We start from the raw sequence: 17,873 nt of genomic DNA on the forward strand, positions 1-17,873 counted from the left end.
TGGTACTGTGAAATAGCATTAAAACCCCTGCTTTTAACTTTCCGCTTTTTATGAATGCCTTGTTTCTCAGACCTTCATTAATGTTCTTTACCTCCAAGTGTGAATACAGACTTTCTTTGCTGGTTTCCCTCCTGTGACTTTACTCTTTCAAGTTCATCTTCCCCGCATCTGCCTGAATGAACCTTCTGCAGAATAAATGTGATCGCCAAACTCACTGCCACGGAGTTGGGTATGCCTCATAGAGAGCCTGTGGCCCAGCGGAGAGCTGGGCCTGTGAGTTTCTGCCGTTGTAACTCTTGACACCAAGGAGTGTTGGTGATTTCAAACTGCTGACCTGTGGTGAGCAGCCTCATGCATAACTACTCTACTACCTGGGCGCTGCTTAACGGGACCACCGTTCTCACCAATTACACTGCACTGGGCATGCCCGAGTAACCCAAACATAGCTTAAAAACTCCTTAGCATGATCTGCACAGCCTTCCCATCTCACTCCATCTCACTGTTTGCCTTTCACTCTCTCTCCTCCCAGCCAGGCATGTTATCGTCCGGCAAATACATGTACCATGTTCACACTGTTGATTCCAACACCCGGATTGACCCCCTCCTCCCCCAAATACACCCACAATGCAATTGTTCATCTTCTTCACATAATAGGTTTCTCTATCTTACAGTAATGCTCAATCAGATTCTCCCCAAACCTTTCTCTTACAGCCCTGTCTCTTCCCCACAATGTCTTTCTTCCATCGCTCAGAGGAAACGTCCAGGTGTTGTATAGAGCTCCAGTGAACAGTTTGCCCAACTCCCCCATCTACAAGACCATGAACTCTCTCATATGAGTATCTGTATTATTTGACTTTATGTCTCCAGTTGCTCACTAATGTAAGTTCTCATGAAGAGTGAGCTGAACTCAGTTAAATTTCCAAAGAACTAGCCAAGAACTCTTACTTTAATGTAAAATAAGCTTCTGATATTTTCGTTATGATTGGAAAACTCATAATCCCTTTACCCTAAAATAACTTCATAATCTAGGAGTTGGAGTTAGAATGAGAGGTGTAGTTATATGGAATGCATTGTTAAATATTGTTCACATAGGCTGCTAATAAAAAATCAGAGAACACACCATAAATATGGTGTTAAATAAGGTGGAAAACTGTGCTGAAGCCAGAAGATAGAAATGTTTGTGGAAAAATAAGGCAGTGAGAAACAATGTCTTGTATCATGTTTTGACATGCTGTATTCATCATTCTGGTGATGGCTATATTTCATATGAAAATTAGAAAAAAGATGGGGGTGGGGTGATCTATGGGAACCATGTCTAGGAAAGGAGCGACAGTATATTAGAGTAACCTCTCTGGTCAGCTCTACAGATCAGCCTTTAGAAAATGTTGGTGAGTTTTTTACTGTACAGTGACATAACAAAACTTAGAAATTAAAAAATGTAGGCTGCTTAAAATATAGTAGCTTTCCATGAAATTATTCTTGAATGTCTTAAAGGAAAACATTTCCTATTTCATTGTGCAGATTTTGCATTCCTATGAGGTGACTGAAAACGCCAGGTGCACCTAGCCCTCCAAGTGACATCTTGCTTTGAACTGTAAAGAAGTCTTCGGTCTTGGGTCTGCCCAATGTGTTGCTCTGTTTCTTGACTTCTGTTTTCATAACCATTGACTGCGGAGTCAAATAGCATGAAATTCTTGTATTGGAACCTTTTCTCAGTTTATTGTATTATTGTGTACTGGTCTTGTGACAATTTGTTTTCTATGCACTGATGTGCAATCCATATTGAAGGGTGTATTCTCTGATCATCATCAGTAAGTGCTTCACATCCTCTTCACTTTAAGCAATGTTAAAACAAAACCAACTTCATGGCTTTGAATTGATTATGACTCATAGTTGCACTATAGGACAGAGTAGAAATCTGCATTTTAATGAAAGTGGAACCTTTATTTTTCTCCCTCAGAGTGATTGGTGGTTTTGAACTGCTGACCTTGTGGTTAACAACCCAATGCATAACCCACTATGCTACCAGGATCCTTAGCAGAGAAGTTTAGAGAGCATCAGTTAGTGCATGTATAGTAATAGGAGAAGTAAAAGCTGGCAAGGTGAATCAGAAGTAAGCCGGATTATGGTTAGGATGAATTCCGGGGAATAGGGAAGCAGCAAGAACAAATATGAACAACTGTGACCACTTGCCTGTCAGTTTGTCCCATTGAGATGGCTTGTGTGTTGCTGAGATACATCGCTGGTATTGCAAACAGCAGGAGGGTCATACAAAGTGAACAGGTTTCATCTCTGCTTCTAGACTAACAACAGACTATGGAGAAGGAATAGGCTGTTGATTTCTGAAGAATTAGCCCCGGAAAACCTATGAACAGCAGCAGCACCGTCAGAGAGCATGCCAGAAGATGAGCCCCTCAGGTTGGAAGACACTCAAAATATGGCTGAGGAACAGCTGCCTCCTCAAACCAGGGTAGACCATATGATGAGGCTGCAGTACAGCCTACAGGACCTTCCGTTGCTAATGGGCAAATGAAAAGAAACAGCAAAATAAGTAGAAACAGCAACAAAAAATTAAAAACTGGAATGTGGAATGTATGAAGTATGCATCTAGGAAAATTGGAAATCATCAAAAATGACATGGAGCACATAAAGATTGATATCCTAGGCATTGGTGAGCAAAAAATGACCTGGTATTGGCCATTTTGAGTCAGAAGACCGCAGGGATTACTATGCCTAACGTTAAGAATTCAAGAGAAAAGGTATTGCATTCGTTGTCAAAAAGGACCTTTCAAGATCCACCTTGAAGTCTCTATGCATCCCAATACAAGGAATTCCAGCCAACAAAATGATTTATGCGCCAACCAACCACTGAAGCCAATGATGAAGAAATTGAAGAATTTTGACAGTCTTCAGTATGAAGTTGACTAAACATACAATCAGGATGTATTGATCCTTATTGGCAATTGGAATGCAAAAGTTGGAAACAAAGAGGAAGTAAGTTGTGGTTGTTGTGAGGTGTCATTGGGTTGGTTCCAACCCATAGTGACCTTATGCACAGTAGATTGGCACACCACCCGGTCCTGCACAATCCTCGCAGCTGTTCCTCTGCCTGAGCCCATTGGTGTAGCCAAGTGTCACTGCGTCTCCCTGCGGGCCTTCCTCTCCCTCACTGCGCCTCCACGTTTCCTAACACGAAGGCCTTCTCCAGGGACTGGTCTCTCCTGACAACATGCCCAAAAGATGGAGGACAAAGTCGTGCCATCCTCTCCTCTAAGGAGCACTCTGGCCATACTTCTTCCACGACAGGTCAGTTTGTCTTTTTAGCAGTCCATGGTTCTTTCAATAGTCTTCTCCAATTGAAGTGCATCAACTCTTCTTCTGTTTTCTTTATTCAATGTCCAACTTTCACATGCATGTGAGATTATTGCAAATACCGTGGCTTGGGTCAGGCATCCATGAGTCCTCAAAGTAGCATCCTTGCTTTTCAATACTCACAAGAGGTCTTATGCATCACATTGACCCAATGAACACATCTTTTGATCTCTGACTGCTGTTTACATGAGCATTGATTGGGGATTGAAGCAAGACAAAAATCCGTGACAACTTCAACCTTTTCTCCATTTATCATGATGTTACCTATTAATCAGTTTTGGTCTTCCATATATTGAGTTGTAATCCATACTGAAGGTTGCAATTCTTGATGTGCATTCATCAGCAATGGCTTTAAGTCCTCCATGCTTTGAGCAAGCAAGGTTGTGTTATCTGCATATTGCAAGTTTTTAATAACCTTCCTCAAATCTGATGCCACATTCTTCTTCATATAATACAGTTTCTCTAATTATTTGTTCAACATACAGACTGGATAAGTACTATGAGAGGCTACAACAGAATTCCCATTGTTCCTAAAGTTTTCAATAGTTTGTTATGATCCACACAGTTTAATGCCTTGGCATTAAAAACAAGTAAACATATTTCTGGTATGCTCTACTTTCAGCCCCAATCCATCTGACATCAGCAACGATATATCCCTTGTTGCACGTCCCTTTTGGAATCACGCTTGGACCTCTGGCAGCTCCTGACAGTGTCAGGATGCAACTGTTGTTGAATGTTCTTCGGCAAAATTGCACTTTTTGTGTAAAAGCAATGATACTGTTCTATAATCTGAGCATGCTGCCGGATCACCTTTCTTTGGAATGGGTGCAAATATGGATCTCTTCCAGTCAGTTGGCCAAGTAGCTGTCTTCTAGATTTCTTGGCATAGATCAGTAAATGCTTCTAGTACTTCATCAGCTTGTTGAAATGTTCCAGTGGATATTCCATCAATTCCTGGAGCTTTGTTTTTGGCTAATGCTTTCGATGCAGCTTGAACTTCCTTCTGTACCATTGCTTTGTATTCATATGGTACTTCTTGAAATGGTGGTATTTCTATTGGTTCGTTTTGTACAGGTATTCTGTGTTCATTCCATCTTCTTTTGAGGCTTCCTGCATCATTCAGTATTTTGCTCATAGAATCTTTCAGTATTGCAACTAGAGGCTGGTGCTTTTTCTTTAGTTCTTTCCATTTAAGATATGCTAAGCATGTTCTTCCTTTTTGGTTTTCTAACTCTAGGTTTTTACACATTTCGTTATAATATTTTGCTTTGTCTTTGCACGTTACCCTCTTAAATTTTCTGTCAGCCCTTTGAGTTCCCCATTGCTTCCATGTGCCTTAGCTACTCTACAGTTTCGAGCAGGTTTCAGTCTCTTCTGACATCCACTTTGACCTTTACTTTCTTTCCTGCCTTTTAATGACCATTTGCTTTCATCATATATGATGTTCTTGATGCCACACCCCACCCCCAGCTCATCCTGTCTTCTGTCATTAGTGTTCAATACATTGAATCTGTTCTTGTGATGTTTTTGAAATTCATGGGATGGGCTCACGTTCCTATTTTGGCTCTAGTAGACTTATTTAATTTTCTTCATCTTCAACCTGAAGTTACATAAGCAGTTAGTTGGTGGTCTGTTTTACAGTCAGCCCCTGGACTGGTTTCAGCTGCTGATATTGAGCTTCTCCATTGACTCTTCCCACAGATATAGTCTATTGGATTTCTATATATTCCATCTGGAGAAATCCATGTGGATAGTCAACTTTTGTAACTATCATGTTTTTGTGTTGTTAATAAAATGGTATTTACTGTGAACATGTTATTTGTCTTACAAAATTTTATCATGCAATCTCCAGCTAAGCTTCAGGCTGAAGATGTTAGTAGAATTCTTCAATTACTGCATCACTAGCTTTAGTGGTTGGTTTGTAAATTTTATAATAATTGTATTATTGGATTTTCTTGTCAACAGATAGATTTGATCCTAGCACATTCAGAATTGTACTTCAGAATGAATCTTGAAATATCATTCATTTTAAATCTTTTATTCCCAGCAGAGTAAACCATATGATTTTCTCATTCAAAGTGGCCAATATCGGTCCATTTCATCTCACTAACACCTAGAATATCGGTCTTTATGCGTTCATTTTAATTTTTGGCAACTTTCAACTTTCCTAGATTCATAATCCATACATTCTAATGTCCAATATTAAATGCTGTTTGCAGCTGTTCTCCTTTTGAGCCGTGTCCCTCATGCAGGCGCTCCTCCATCCATGTCATTGCGGGAGCCTCTTTGTTGAGAAGCTACTTCTTCCTCAATCACATGTAAGGTGCTTCCAGCCTCAGAGCCTCCTCTTCTGGCACTATTTGTTTGGTTTTGTTTCTTAGCAGTTTAATTGGCACATGATACACATATCATATTATATCCACCATATCAAGAAATGGTGAGCAAGCTTTACCATAAACAATTATAGAACATGTTTTGTACTAGTTAGCTCCCATTTCCCCTTAACCTCCTCTTCCATGCCCCAAGAAACTCTTAATCCAGTTAATCTCTCGATAGATTTACGTCTCCTGGATTTCATATACAGAAAAACATATCAACAACACCAAAACTAACAATTTCAAGTGACAAAGCCTCCCATGTGAATACATTCAGAAATTCTAAAACTTCCAACATGTAGTTTAAGCCCCCAAGTCAAATATTGGTGATCCAAAGATCATGTGCCTCCTACATGACACATTTCATCCTTTTTAATGTTTTTTTTTAAAAATAAGTAAGTAAAAATGCCAAACCTCTATTCTAACTCTTTCAGGGATTCCATTAATATATGCAAAAACATTCTCCCATTTCTTTAACCTATGGAAGATATAAATAGCCATTGGAAAAACTGCTTTCTTTGCTTTTGCCAGCTTTAGAAAGACAATGTTGAAGACATAATGACAAAACTCTCTAGAAGAAGACTGGGATCTCGGTGGGCACATTTTAACTCATAAGCGAGCAACACTGAAGTCAGAGCTTTTGACTTGCATGCAGCGATTTGGGGTACCATAGGCAAGTCTTATGGGCCCTTGGTAGAGAAACCAGCTGAGTCAGCAGCAGGGCATTAGCACCTCCTCACCTCCCACTCTACCTGACGCATTTATGGGAACAAATTGAGCAAATGAGCCTGCCTGATAAGATCAGGGAAAATAGACATCAGTAATATCTTGGTTTTTAAAATTCATTCTTTCTTTTGTATTCCATTTTCCCCTAGCTATAAAAAATGAAACACAGTAATACCATGAAACATAAAATAAGAAAAGTGCTAAAAAATAACTCCCAGTGTAAAGTGGTAATCACTCTCCTATTACATATAAGCATATCACTAAAATTAACATGCCCTGCTCATTTAGAAAATTCCAGCAGTATAGAAAGATGTCTCTCAGACCCTAGAGGTCCCCATGGTTAACATTTTGGTGACTATCTGGCCTTTAGTCATACTCACCTGTGGTTATCCATGTACAGTATGAATTGACCACTCTCTACAGGATGCCTTGCATCTGTGTTTTGTTTAGGGGGCTGGATTTCATGAAGGTCATTACATATCAGGATAAAACTGATAAACATTTGTTTAATGGTTGCAGAGAATCTCACTGAATGATGGATGTTCTAGAATTCATTCAACCAGCATTTATATTTGTAGAGAGTTGCTGTTCTCTGTAATTAAGGCAGGCTCGATTGATTGATGACAACCCCATATACCCCAGCAGGACACACTACACTACCTGGTCCTGAGTCATCTCCACGATCAGCTACTGATTACACTGTTTGAAAGAATACTTCAGTGAAGCTCCTCGGGGTGTATTCTTGTACTTAACCTAATATGTCCTTGAGAGAAATTTGTAGAAGAAAGACTGGGTCGATATTGATATCTATTTCAGGATTGCCAGAGGTAAGGTTGAAAATTTATGCTACCACAATCAATGACAAGAAAAGTGGATTTCAAGTAGCTTTATCAGAATTATCATTTCCCCAATTTATTGATGAAAGTGAACATTTTAATCTATATTTTAGATAATAAGGGTAGATCCTTTTTTGCAGTAGTTGCTAATCAGTAGTGAGATATAACATCTTTTCATATACTTATTGGCCGTTTTACTTTTTTTGTAAATGGTCCTTTTTCAAAATGAGTTTCTTGTTTAAAATTCTTTGTGTTAATTTCATATTGTGAATTCCTCATATCTGGACTTACTTTGTGTTGTGAATTCTTTGTATCTGTCATGTATTGCAAACCTTTTTTCCAAATGTTTGTCTTTTGGTTTGTTTGGGACATTTTTATTTTATGGAAATTTTAAGATTGGGTATTTTGACTTTCAAATCATGTTTGATAAATAATTTCATACCTGATTTTGTCTTAATGTTGTATTCTTATTTTCCTGGATTATTAAAAATCTCGGGTGAAATAGTTTAATAACTGTCTAAAGTATATTTGTGGAAGGTGCCAACATACATTTGTTTCCTCACTGTTGGCTTCTTAACATTGTTCCTCCTTTCTCTGGTTATAAATCATGCTGCTGGGGGGGACAGCTAAGTAAGGAGCAACGGGGAAAATAGAGTAGCTGCAATCTTCAAAAGACTAATAACAGGAGAGCCTGAATGTGAGGGGACACTTCTCCTTTTTCATTCTTGGGAAAAGAACAAAGATTTAGCAAAGGCATAATTATGATATCTTGAAAAAAGGGGTGAGATACCTGTTAGGACAAAGTAGCCCTGGGGGAAGCAGAGTAGTCTTGGGAATGACCCCGAGTGAGAGCCACGTGTAATTTGTGTGTTTGAGCAGATTCATGGTATTAGTGGAACTCCGGTTGGCTTGCATTTTCCTCATTTGTTTGAATGGACATGAAGTCTTTTCTTTCTGCCCCTTACCTGATCCCTCACTGCGTTTGGCTTCTTTTGGCAATAATAAAATGCACGCATTCTCTTTGGGCTTGTCTAATAGTTGGCATTATTTCATTACTCAAGCATTTAGATTTGATGGATGAGCTTAACCAGAAAGGTTGTTCATAAATCTGTTAAAGCCATTTATTTATGATTCTGGCATAATTGTGCATGCCAATACTGATACTGCTTTCCAGAAGATTTACCATATGTTACAGGGTCTAATCTGGGGCTCAAAGTAGAAAGTGGTGATCTTTTCAATGTGTGGTTTATTGGAGGAAAACAAAGCTGGGTGGGGGTGGGTATAGAGTTGGGGAGGATTCTGAGATAGCCCTCCTTGCCTTTCACTCAGCAGTGTATATTGTGGGACTTTCCAGTGCCAACCAAGGTGAAATGCAGTCTCACGGTTTACTACCAGCTCTGTGCTTTCTCTCTCCTCTCTAGTAAGACCAGGGACTGAGCCATAAAGGTCGACAGCTTTATCCTAATCTCAATTGTTTTGAATACTGTACTTGTCTTTTCATCCTCCATTGATTTTTAACATGATTTGATGTATTTCAGCTCATAGTTGTTACAGTGTGCCACACAAAATTATGCCTGTGGAACTGAGGCTTTTAGTAAAAGGCAATGCTTATGATTCTGTGTGCCATTTTGAATGTGTCACATCCTTAACATACTGTAGTTCAGGAGGCCCCCCACCCCACCTCCCGACTTCATCAAACCAACGCGGCACATTTGATTTCATCACCTTAACAGGGTTCAGAGTCACTTGGACACACGGGGCGCTTTAGTGTCCTTTCCGTGGACAGTTCCCAAAAGTCAAATGAACGAGTCTACTGTAACCCAGAAGGGCTGGGAACATAATTGGGCAGCTAAACAAAGGAGAAAGTGACTTTATTCTGGAAATATATGTGTCTGTCCTTACCAAACCTCAGGACTTGTCATCTTTTCACTTAACACTGTGGTCCCTTATTGCCTGAAGTCCCCACCCTACCCCATGCTCCCGGTGCGCATCACTGCCAGGCCTGTCTGGGTTCTTCCCAACACCTCCAGGCCCAGACAGAATTGCTCCAATGTTTCCCTTCTTGTGGCACAAGGGCGGGGTCTGATTCTGTCATCTGTCTATCCCCTGGGCTTGGTGCCCATGAAAGATGACATTTGATTAATGGAGTCTAGTCATCCCGGTGCGTATTTTGACGCTTCCATGAGGTTCTCAGTGGCTAAGTCCTTAGAAGTAGACAGCCTTTTCTTCTTCGTAGCTTTCAATGGTGGGTTCAAACGTAAAAACAATTGTGACGATGATGGATGTGGTACTTACATAATTTTATATCGACTGGGGGATCTAGAAAAGGGGAGGGGTGGTATTCAGCCTGTCAATCAGGTCAGCCTGATGGTGCCTCCTTCTGCGTGTGACCTTCTTACAAGGATGGCCCAGGGAACCTCCCCGCTCTCTGCCTGACCTTCCTGCTGGCTGACCAGAGAGCTTCCAGAGCCCTGCCAGGTCTCCACTAACCTCGGATCCACAGAAGGTTGCGCACAGCGGCCTGCGATCTCCCTGCACTCTGCATCTTTGAACGCGGCTGCACGAGTCTGAAGAGGAGGGGTTTATGGACTAGTATTGGACTGATGGGCCTGAGTTGGACTGGGCTGAAGTTTTTTCTTGATATATAATTACTTCTTTGATATAAAGCTCTTTATTACACATATATGATTATCACTGGATTTGTTTCTCTAGCCAGGCGGTCTAACACAGCACGGGATCAGGTAGTATTTCTTTCTATTGTGCATAAAGTCGCTAAGAGTCAGAACCCACTCAACAACAACTGACAGCAGCATCAACAATGTACATTAAGCAATGAATGCACACAACTAAGGGTTAAAAGCACAGAATCCTCTTCCCATCTAGTGTTACTTTTTCCCTTCCACAACGATTTGTTAAGAGCTTGCTGTAGTGTGGGTGTTCTCAGTCTGTGGAATAGAGCGATGAAAATGGCAAAATAAACTCCCTGTCTTTGGGGAATTGCAATCTAATGAAATAATTTAATAGTCTAGTCTGTCCAATTCTTATGCTTTCAAGTCTCAAGCTTATAAATGCCTTACGTTTCCCCCATGTATTAGAAAGAAATATACTAAACGGCATCTGGGGTTTTGCCACGAGCAATCTAGCCTAGAGGGGAAGCAGAGCACAGAGCTGTGCTTTTGAGTACAGTAGCCATTAGCTAGTCACAGGTGGCTCTTCACAGTCGAAAATTGGTCATGTGAACTGAGATATGCTAAGATAACTATGAAATGCCCCCCAGATATTTAGGGCTTAGTATGAATAAAAAACTATAAAATAACACATTAGTATTTTTATATTGATTACAGGTCAAAATAACATGATTTGGGATAGTCTGGGTCAAATAAAGTGTTACTAAAATTCATTTTTCCTGGTTCTCTTAATTACTTGTAACTGTGACCACTAGCTTATGAAAATTAATTTTCCTGCTTGTTTTAATTACTTGTAATTATGATCATTAGCTAATAAAGGTCATGGATGTGGTTTAAATGTGTAACTTAAGTTATATTGCTATTGGATGATGTAGGTATAGACAAAGTGATAGTTGGCAGGAGACCATGCTTGGCTTCAAATCCTGCCCCTACCCCTACTGGCTCTGTAGCCTTTGGCAAGTCCCTAAATCTGTGTATACTTCTGTTACCTTACTATTGTGTGGAATCTATATAGCAATCTAGCTCATAGTATTGTTATGAGGATAGTTATATGTATTGAGTCACTTAAAACAGAGTCTGACAAATATGAGTGGGCTTCAAAAGGCTCATGGAAATTTTCATTATCATTTCATTCCATTTTTCTTTGATATTTTGAACTCAAAAACCAAACCCACTGCCCTTAGGTCAATGCTGACTCAGAGCAACCGCCTGTGGGCTTATGAGACTGTAGCTGTTTACAGGAGTAGAAAGCTCCTCTTTTGCCTGCAGAGCTGCTGGTGGTTCCAAACTGCCTACCATGCAAATGAGGGCCCTCTAGTAGGAAGCATTCTTTAAGTCCCTGTTTGATGAACACGTGTAGATTCATTGCTCAATATTGCTTTAACTTCAGTAATCAGAATTACCAAAGGCATAATGGAGTTTTTGTTTAGGGCTTTGTGAATAGCCAGTGTTTTCCTAGGGGCAGCAGTGGTGATAGTAGATAGTCATGGTGAACATTTTTATGGTTTTATGGTTCAGTGTCCTTCTCCCCACCCACTTCTTCTCCTAGACAGATGGCAGAAAAAGAAATAAAACTCAAATGAATTAATTGCACAGCTCTCCAGCAGGCTATTTGGGGGAATGGTGCTGAAGTGAATTGCTAATGCATTATTTTTTTCTGTTCCACATTATTCCATCTGAGAACTTTGAGTGGGGGGGGTGCATCATGAAAATGCAAGCTTCTAAGTTAGGGGATAAATGCTTCACAATGCAGAATCACTAAAGAGCATCATTTACCTATTTGCTAACTAACTAGAAAAGACACACTTTAAAGCCTGAGAGCTAACATATTTGTGCAATCTGTATAGGAAAAAAGAGGAAACACATATTGATCATGGTGGACAAACTCTAAAAGTGGTCCCCATGAGCCCTCCTTCTGGGACCACATGTGTGGTCTCTCTCCTTGAATTTGGGTGGGGCTTGGGACTTGCCTCCAGCCAACAGAGTACAGTCAAGAAAACAGGGTTTCTATGACTACATGTATGTGAAAACAGGGCAAAAGATTGTAGGTATCGACATGACAACAATTGTGGCAGCCATGTCTCTGGAGTCTCACCTGCTTTGGGCTGTGAGGAAACAGGTTATCTTTTTAGTGTGCCCCACATAACTAGAACTCCTGGAGCTTTATCGAAATCTAAGATGCTCTCCGCTCAACAGCAAGCAAGAAACTGAAGCATCCTATCCTCTAAGGGAAAGTGTGCCACCTTGATTGAACTTAGAAGCCACCCTTCCTCTGTTGAGCCTCGGATGATGCCACCAACCCTGCTGACACCTTGATTGCAGTCTTGGCAACCACTATTTCTTTAAAAAACTTCATTATCCCAAATGAAACTCTGTGCCCATTCAACAGTAGTTCTTAAATGCTTCTTCCCCCTCACTATCACGATCCTAATTCTACTTTACAAATCTGGCTAGACCAGAGGACGCACATAGGCACAGATCGCAACTGGAAACACAGGGAATCCGGGACAGATGACTCCTTCAGGACCAGTGGTGAGAGTGGCGATGCCTGGAGGGTGGAGAGAATGTGGGGCAGAAAGGGGGAACTGATTACAGGAATCTACGTATAGCCTCCTCCCTGGGGGATGGACAGCAGGGAAGAGGGCAGGGGGAGACATGGGACAGTGTAATATATGACAAAATAATAATAATTTGTGAATGATGAAGGGTTCATGAGGTAGGAGGGAGTGGGGAGGGAGGGGGAAAATGGGCAGCAGATATTAAGGGCTCAGATAGGAGGCAGGTGTTTGAGAATGATGATGGCAACAAATGTACATATGTTCTTGACACAATGGATGTTATGTGCAGATTGTGATAAGAATTGTACAAGCCCCCAATAAAATGATTAAAAAGAAAGTCCCATCCCACCCCATGCCCTTGTGAAGATGAATGGCCTTTCTGTGCATCTGTGCCTGCCTATTCTAGAGATTTCACATAAATGGTACCATCCAAAATTTCATGACTTCATTTGTCTTTATGTTTAAAATATTACTTTGCATATATGTTAATTTATTTTTCTCATGAATTGATAGCCATTTGGAATTTCTCCATGTTTTGGCTATTATAAACAATGATCCAATGGATAGCAGTTTACAAGCATATATTTGTATTCCTACTTTCAGCTATTTGGTACATATACCTGTGAGTAGAGTCACTGGATCACATAGAAATACTTTATTTAGCTTTTTGAGGAACCACCAAGCTAATTGCACCATTTTATATGCCCGCCAGCAATGGATGAAGTGTCTCTGTCCAGATCTTTGACTCACATAAACTATGAGATCCTCAATGTGTGTTGCTTAAGCTGGTAACTTGGTGGTAATATTGTTAGGTAATGATAGATAACTAATACTAGTAGTGACTTATCAGAACTTAACTTTAGATTTTGTCACTAAAGCAAGAAGGACATTGAAATTAAAGGGACGCCTGTATTTTTTCTTCCTTTTCAGTAGTATCTACCATTTTAGCAAGCCTGTCTAAATGATTTACTTACCTATATGACAAAGCCCAAACAAAACTGTAGAGTTCTTTCTGACTCATAATGAGCCCACCTGTCTCAGACCAGGCCTGCACTCCGTAAGGCTTCCAATGGCTAGAATCTTATGGAAGCAGAACCCTAAGGCTTGTTTTTCTTGGTGACACTGGCAGGGTTTGAACTATTAACCTTGGCATTGCAGTGGATTTGGTGTTTTGAGTGGTTCTCATGGAAGCAGCCTGCTACCTCTTTTGCCCTCAGCGCTGCTCGTGGCTTCAACAGCAGCGTTTCACCACTGCACCACCAGAGACCTTTCATATGGACTTTGGTGAGAACTGAAAGGGAAGAACCATGGAAGGAGAGTGTTTTGTGAAGACCATGTTCGAAGTGATGGAACAGACTTTTGTATTTATTGGCCATAAAGAGTTACTAGAAGACGGCTGTCAGCATGGGAGAGACGGTGTTATCGTTAAAGTGAGGCCCAGAGCAGGACAGACAGTAGGAAGAAAGAGCCTTCGGTGATGGAGACCATCCTTCCTCCATGCCTAACCCGCCAGTTTGCTTTCAAGTTGAATCCGATTTTACAGAGTTGTGTTCCATAAGGTTTGCAATGACTGGTTTTCCAGCCAATCACTTGACCAGTTTTTCCGACATGGATCACCAGTTAGTAAAAGTTAAACATAATATGTCTATATGACCCTCTAGACCAGGGTGGGGAACCTTTTTTTCTGCCAAGGGCTAATTGGACATTTATAATGTAGTTCTCAGGCTATACTGATTAAACTTAAATGATCTCACCCCTAATGTCATGGCTGGAACTGCCTTTCTTTGGTGAGGCATGTGAAGTGCGATGGCATTGATGATTTTGTGGTAGAGGGTCATGTGTGATACAGTGTAGGGACAGCAAAGAGAGGAAGGCCCCGAATAAGACAGATTGACACTGTGGCTGCAACAGTGGGCTCAACATGGGAGTAATTGTGAGCATGGTGCAGGACCAAGCCACGCTGTGGTCGACTGTATATGTGGTCACTATGGGTTGGAACCAACGTAGCCCACAGGCTGGCCATTCCTCACCTATACTTTCGATGGCACTAGTCTCGAACCTTGTAGTGAACCATAGCTATTTGGATCATCCAGTGACCCCTCGCAGACTACAAGAAAGAAAATAAGACTTCAGTGCAGAAATGGGTAGATTCATAGGGGCACGGATGAGAAGTCAGGTAATTTACATACCCATCTGCTAAGGAGTAGTTGAGTACAGTGTTGGGTACAGGTTCTGGGGAAACGGTGAAGTTTGTCAAGGTGCTAATGGAAGGTCAAGTTTCTTGTTTGGACTTTCTTGTTACGGTGGGATCTAAGGGGTTATCTATGAACTCTGAGTCTCAGAGCCCTGTCTCAGACATCAGCCAGGGTTACTCTGGCTAGTCCACCCATTCCTCAGCCTAAAGGCAAACAACAACCAATGCCTGGAAAGTCAGAAAAGAAGTGGGCACGAAGCCTGACACATAGGGGGGTGGGGGAGAATCTCAAAGAAAGAAAACCAGTCTCTCAACAGTAAATAGGCCTTTTGTAATTTAGTGCAGTGCTAAGCATGAGGTAGGCAGTTCAAACTGGTCAACCCCTCCGGGAGAAAAAGATGAGGCTTTCTGTCCCCATAGGGATTTCGAGCTCGGGAAAGCCTGGGGAGCTCTCTTGGAGCCACTAGCATAGGGGCATGCTCCGTGACAGCGCAGCTTCTGTGTGTGCTTGCTCTCCTGACTCAGCCTCTGCCTGGCCTTTGTAATCACCTGGGTGTCTAACATGACTCGCGAGCATCAAGCCATCTGCCTTTTCGCAGTGTTCCCTGGATGGCCCTAAGCCTCCACCTTTCTTTCCTTTTGTTTAGACTTTAGGTTATGAACTTAACTTTAACTACATTCAGACTCTAGAAAATGGAGGTTTCCCAGGTTAGGTTTGAAAGATCTCTGAGTGACAGGTCTCTTTTGTCCGCACAGAATTTCAAGAGGGGAATAAAAATGTGGATTTAGTTCAAATTCCAGCAGCTTCTTTCCCCTCAGAAATGGAGTCTGGCTGTGGCTAGCCCCAGGGATTGTAAACAGAACCTTACCTGTAATTAACCCAGGACGTCTCTTGTTCTCAATGCAAAAGGAGTTCTAATTGTACTTCCTTTCCTAGTGTCGGAAGTCTGTTTTCTGAGGCAAGCTGGCAGCTGAAGAGAGGACCAGCTCTCCGTCTCTCTGTGACAGCGCCCTCCTATCTCTTTCTAAAAAACCTGAATGGTAATAAAACTGAGGTGCATTTGATGTAAGACATATGGTAATTACTATAATAATATTATCACCGGGGCTTTGCAATGGTTTTTGTCAGTGAGGTGCAATTTCACATATTGTCTGAGATAAAAATCTCCATTTTTTGGTTATTGATAGCAAAGCCTTTCTAAAATGGTATAGGTGTTTTGTGACAGCTGTGAAGTCCCTGCTTCCTATACAGGTAATTGGGTTGAGACTAAGGCTTGCATGCTAAAACTTGAAGATGGGAGAAGGGGTGCAGCCCGGGAATACTGTGACTATTTTGGTAGTTATTAACAGGCTAAACGGGAAGTCTGCTCGCCAGTTCGCAAAGAGTCTTGGGAAAAAAAGAAAGACAAAGAAGACAGACAGCCTCTTTTAGAAAGCCTCTGTGGGGTCTTCAGTTATCATTCTGAAATTTTCAGCTAATCAATTATATTATGAGTCTGTAGGCAGTATTTCAAAGCTCTATACAGCATCCATAAATTACATGATAATTACCTTCATTTCATTCTGCTATTGGTTGTTTCATAAGTCACATTTTACTTTGCTTAATTGCTGACTGAATGGGAATTGCTTCACCATAATAAGTTTGCGGGCACGTGCTTATTTATTTGTCAAGGAGGCATTGACTCGGCCGTGTGTGAGCCTGAGCTGGTGGCATAGATTCTATTTCACAGCTCTTTCCTGGGAACCAAATTGAAAAACAGAAACAGCATGTTAAAATGGACTACTTCACATCCTTCGGGGGCAGAGGGATTACATAGTAAATAATAGTAGTATGTCAAGGAGATTTTTTTATTGCTTAGATTAATAAAAGGAAGTGAATACAATGGGTTGGTAAAGGTGGGGAAACAGATTATGGAGTTACTCCGTTTTCATATCATCCCTTGTGCAGAATTCATTTTTGGAAATTCCCACCAAAGACTCATAATACAGTAAGCTCTATTCGGGAGTGATTATTTGAGCATACATCATCACTAGTGGCAATAGTCAGTGAGTGTGACAGAGTGTACTCCTGTTGAATGGAATAAATATGTCTAGGTAAAGCTATAAGGTAGCAAATTAATTCTGCTGTGAAGTACTAAATAACCAGACACAATGTTGCCAGCTCCAGACTGAAATAAGTATTGCTTATTTGGTTGGTTATCATGTTGTTTCCTTGGCTAATTTGGGAGGAGCTGAGGACAACTTGCTCAGATGTTGAATATTTGAAATCGTACATTAACATCAAACGAAGGCCTTTGGTTCTAGCACTGATAGCACAGCATTTGGGATTTGTATAAAGACCTATGGCAAGGTGCCATCAAGTTAATTCCATCTCATCATTGGTGGAACCTTCTAGGACAGGTTAGAGCTGCCTCTGTGGGTTTCTGAAACAATAGCTGTTTGGGGTGCAGAAAACCCTTCTTTCTTCCTCAGAGCAGCTGGTGGCTTTGACCTGCTGGCCCTGCGCTAGCAGCTCAAAGCATAACCACTGTGGCCCCAGGACTCCTTTCCTAGAGAGAGTAAGAGACGAAGCTTACACATGAAGTCGGTGGAGACCTTGGGTATGCCTGCCTGTAACGCTGAGATATCACAGCAGTGTCTCAGCAGAGAAGCAGTCTCTGAGACAACATGAGATAGTTAATCAGGAACAGAACCAGGAGGTCGCCCCAGTCAGACTCCAAAGCTGCACTTTAGTGTAGCTGACAGGTGGTCATCTTCAGAAAGTAAGTATATTTTCAGTTTTCAAAAAACCTCTTGCTAGTGCAACAGGCCCTTGCGATGCCTGTGGCTGGTTGGAAGTTGCGTGTGTTTGTTTGTTCATTGCATTTCGTTCGGTAGATTGACTATTGACAAGGTTCTGAGTGTTTTTGCATTGATTTATAGCTCATTGTGCCTTTGTCAGCTGTACTATAAATAATGCTCCCGTCTATCACTTTCTCCTTTTCTTTCTTTTTTTTTTTTTTTGCTTTTTTTTGTATACAGCTTTTAAAAGCAAATGCATTATGCATTGTATTCAATTTGAAGCCGCAGTTCTATCTTCAGATTGAAGTAAGCACCAAGCTTGCAGTTTGTTACCTTATACCCTA

The 17,873-nt window shown here is 41.1% G+C and overlaps 1 protein-coding gene across 2 annotated transcripts in view; it reads left to right on the plus strand.

Annotated features, from left to right (window-relative positions):
• The window catches only part of ST6GALNAC5 (ST6 N-acetylgalactosaminide alpha-2,6-sialyltransferase 5), a 212,752-nt gene that overhangs the window by 56,604 nt on the left and 138,275 nt on the right, over positions 1 to 17,873 (plus strand). The window lies entirely within an intron of this gene.

Source organism: Tenrec ecaudatus, chromosome 1, assembly GCF_050624435.1.
Source record: "Tenrec ecaudatus isolate mTenEca1 chromosome 1, mTenEca1.hap1, whole genome shotgun sequence".
In the NCBI taxonomy this organism is placed as follows: domain Eukaryota; kingdom Metazoa; phylum Chordata; class Mammalia; order Afrosoricida; family Tenrecidae; genus Tenrec; species Tenrec ecaudatus.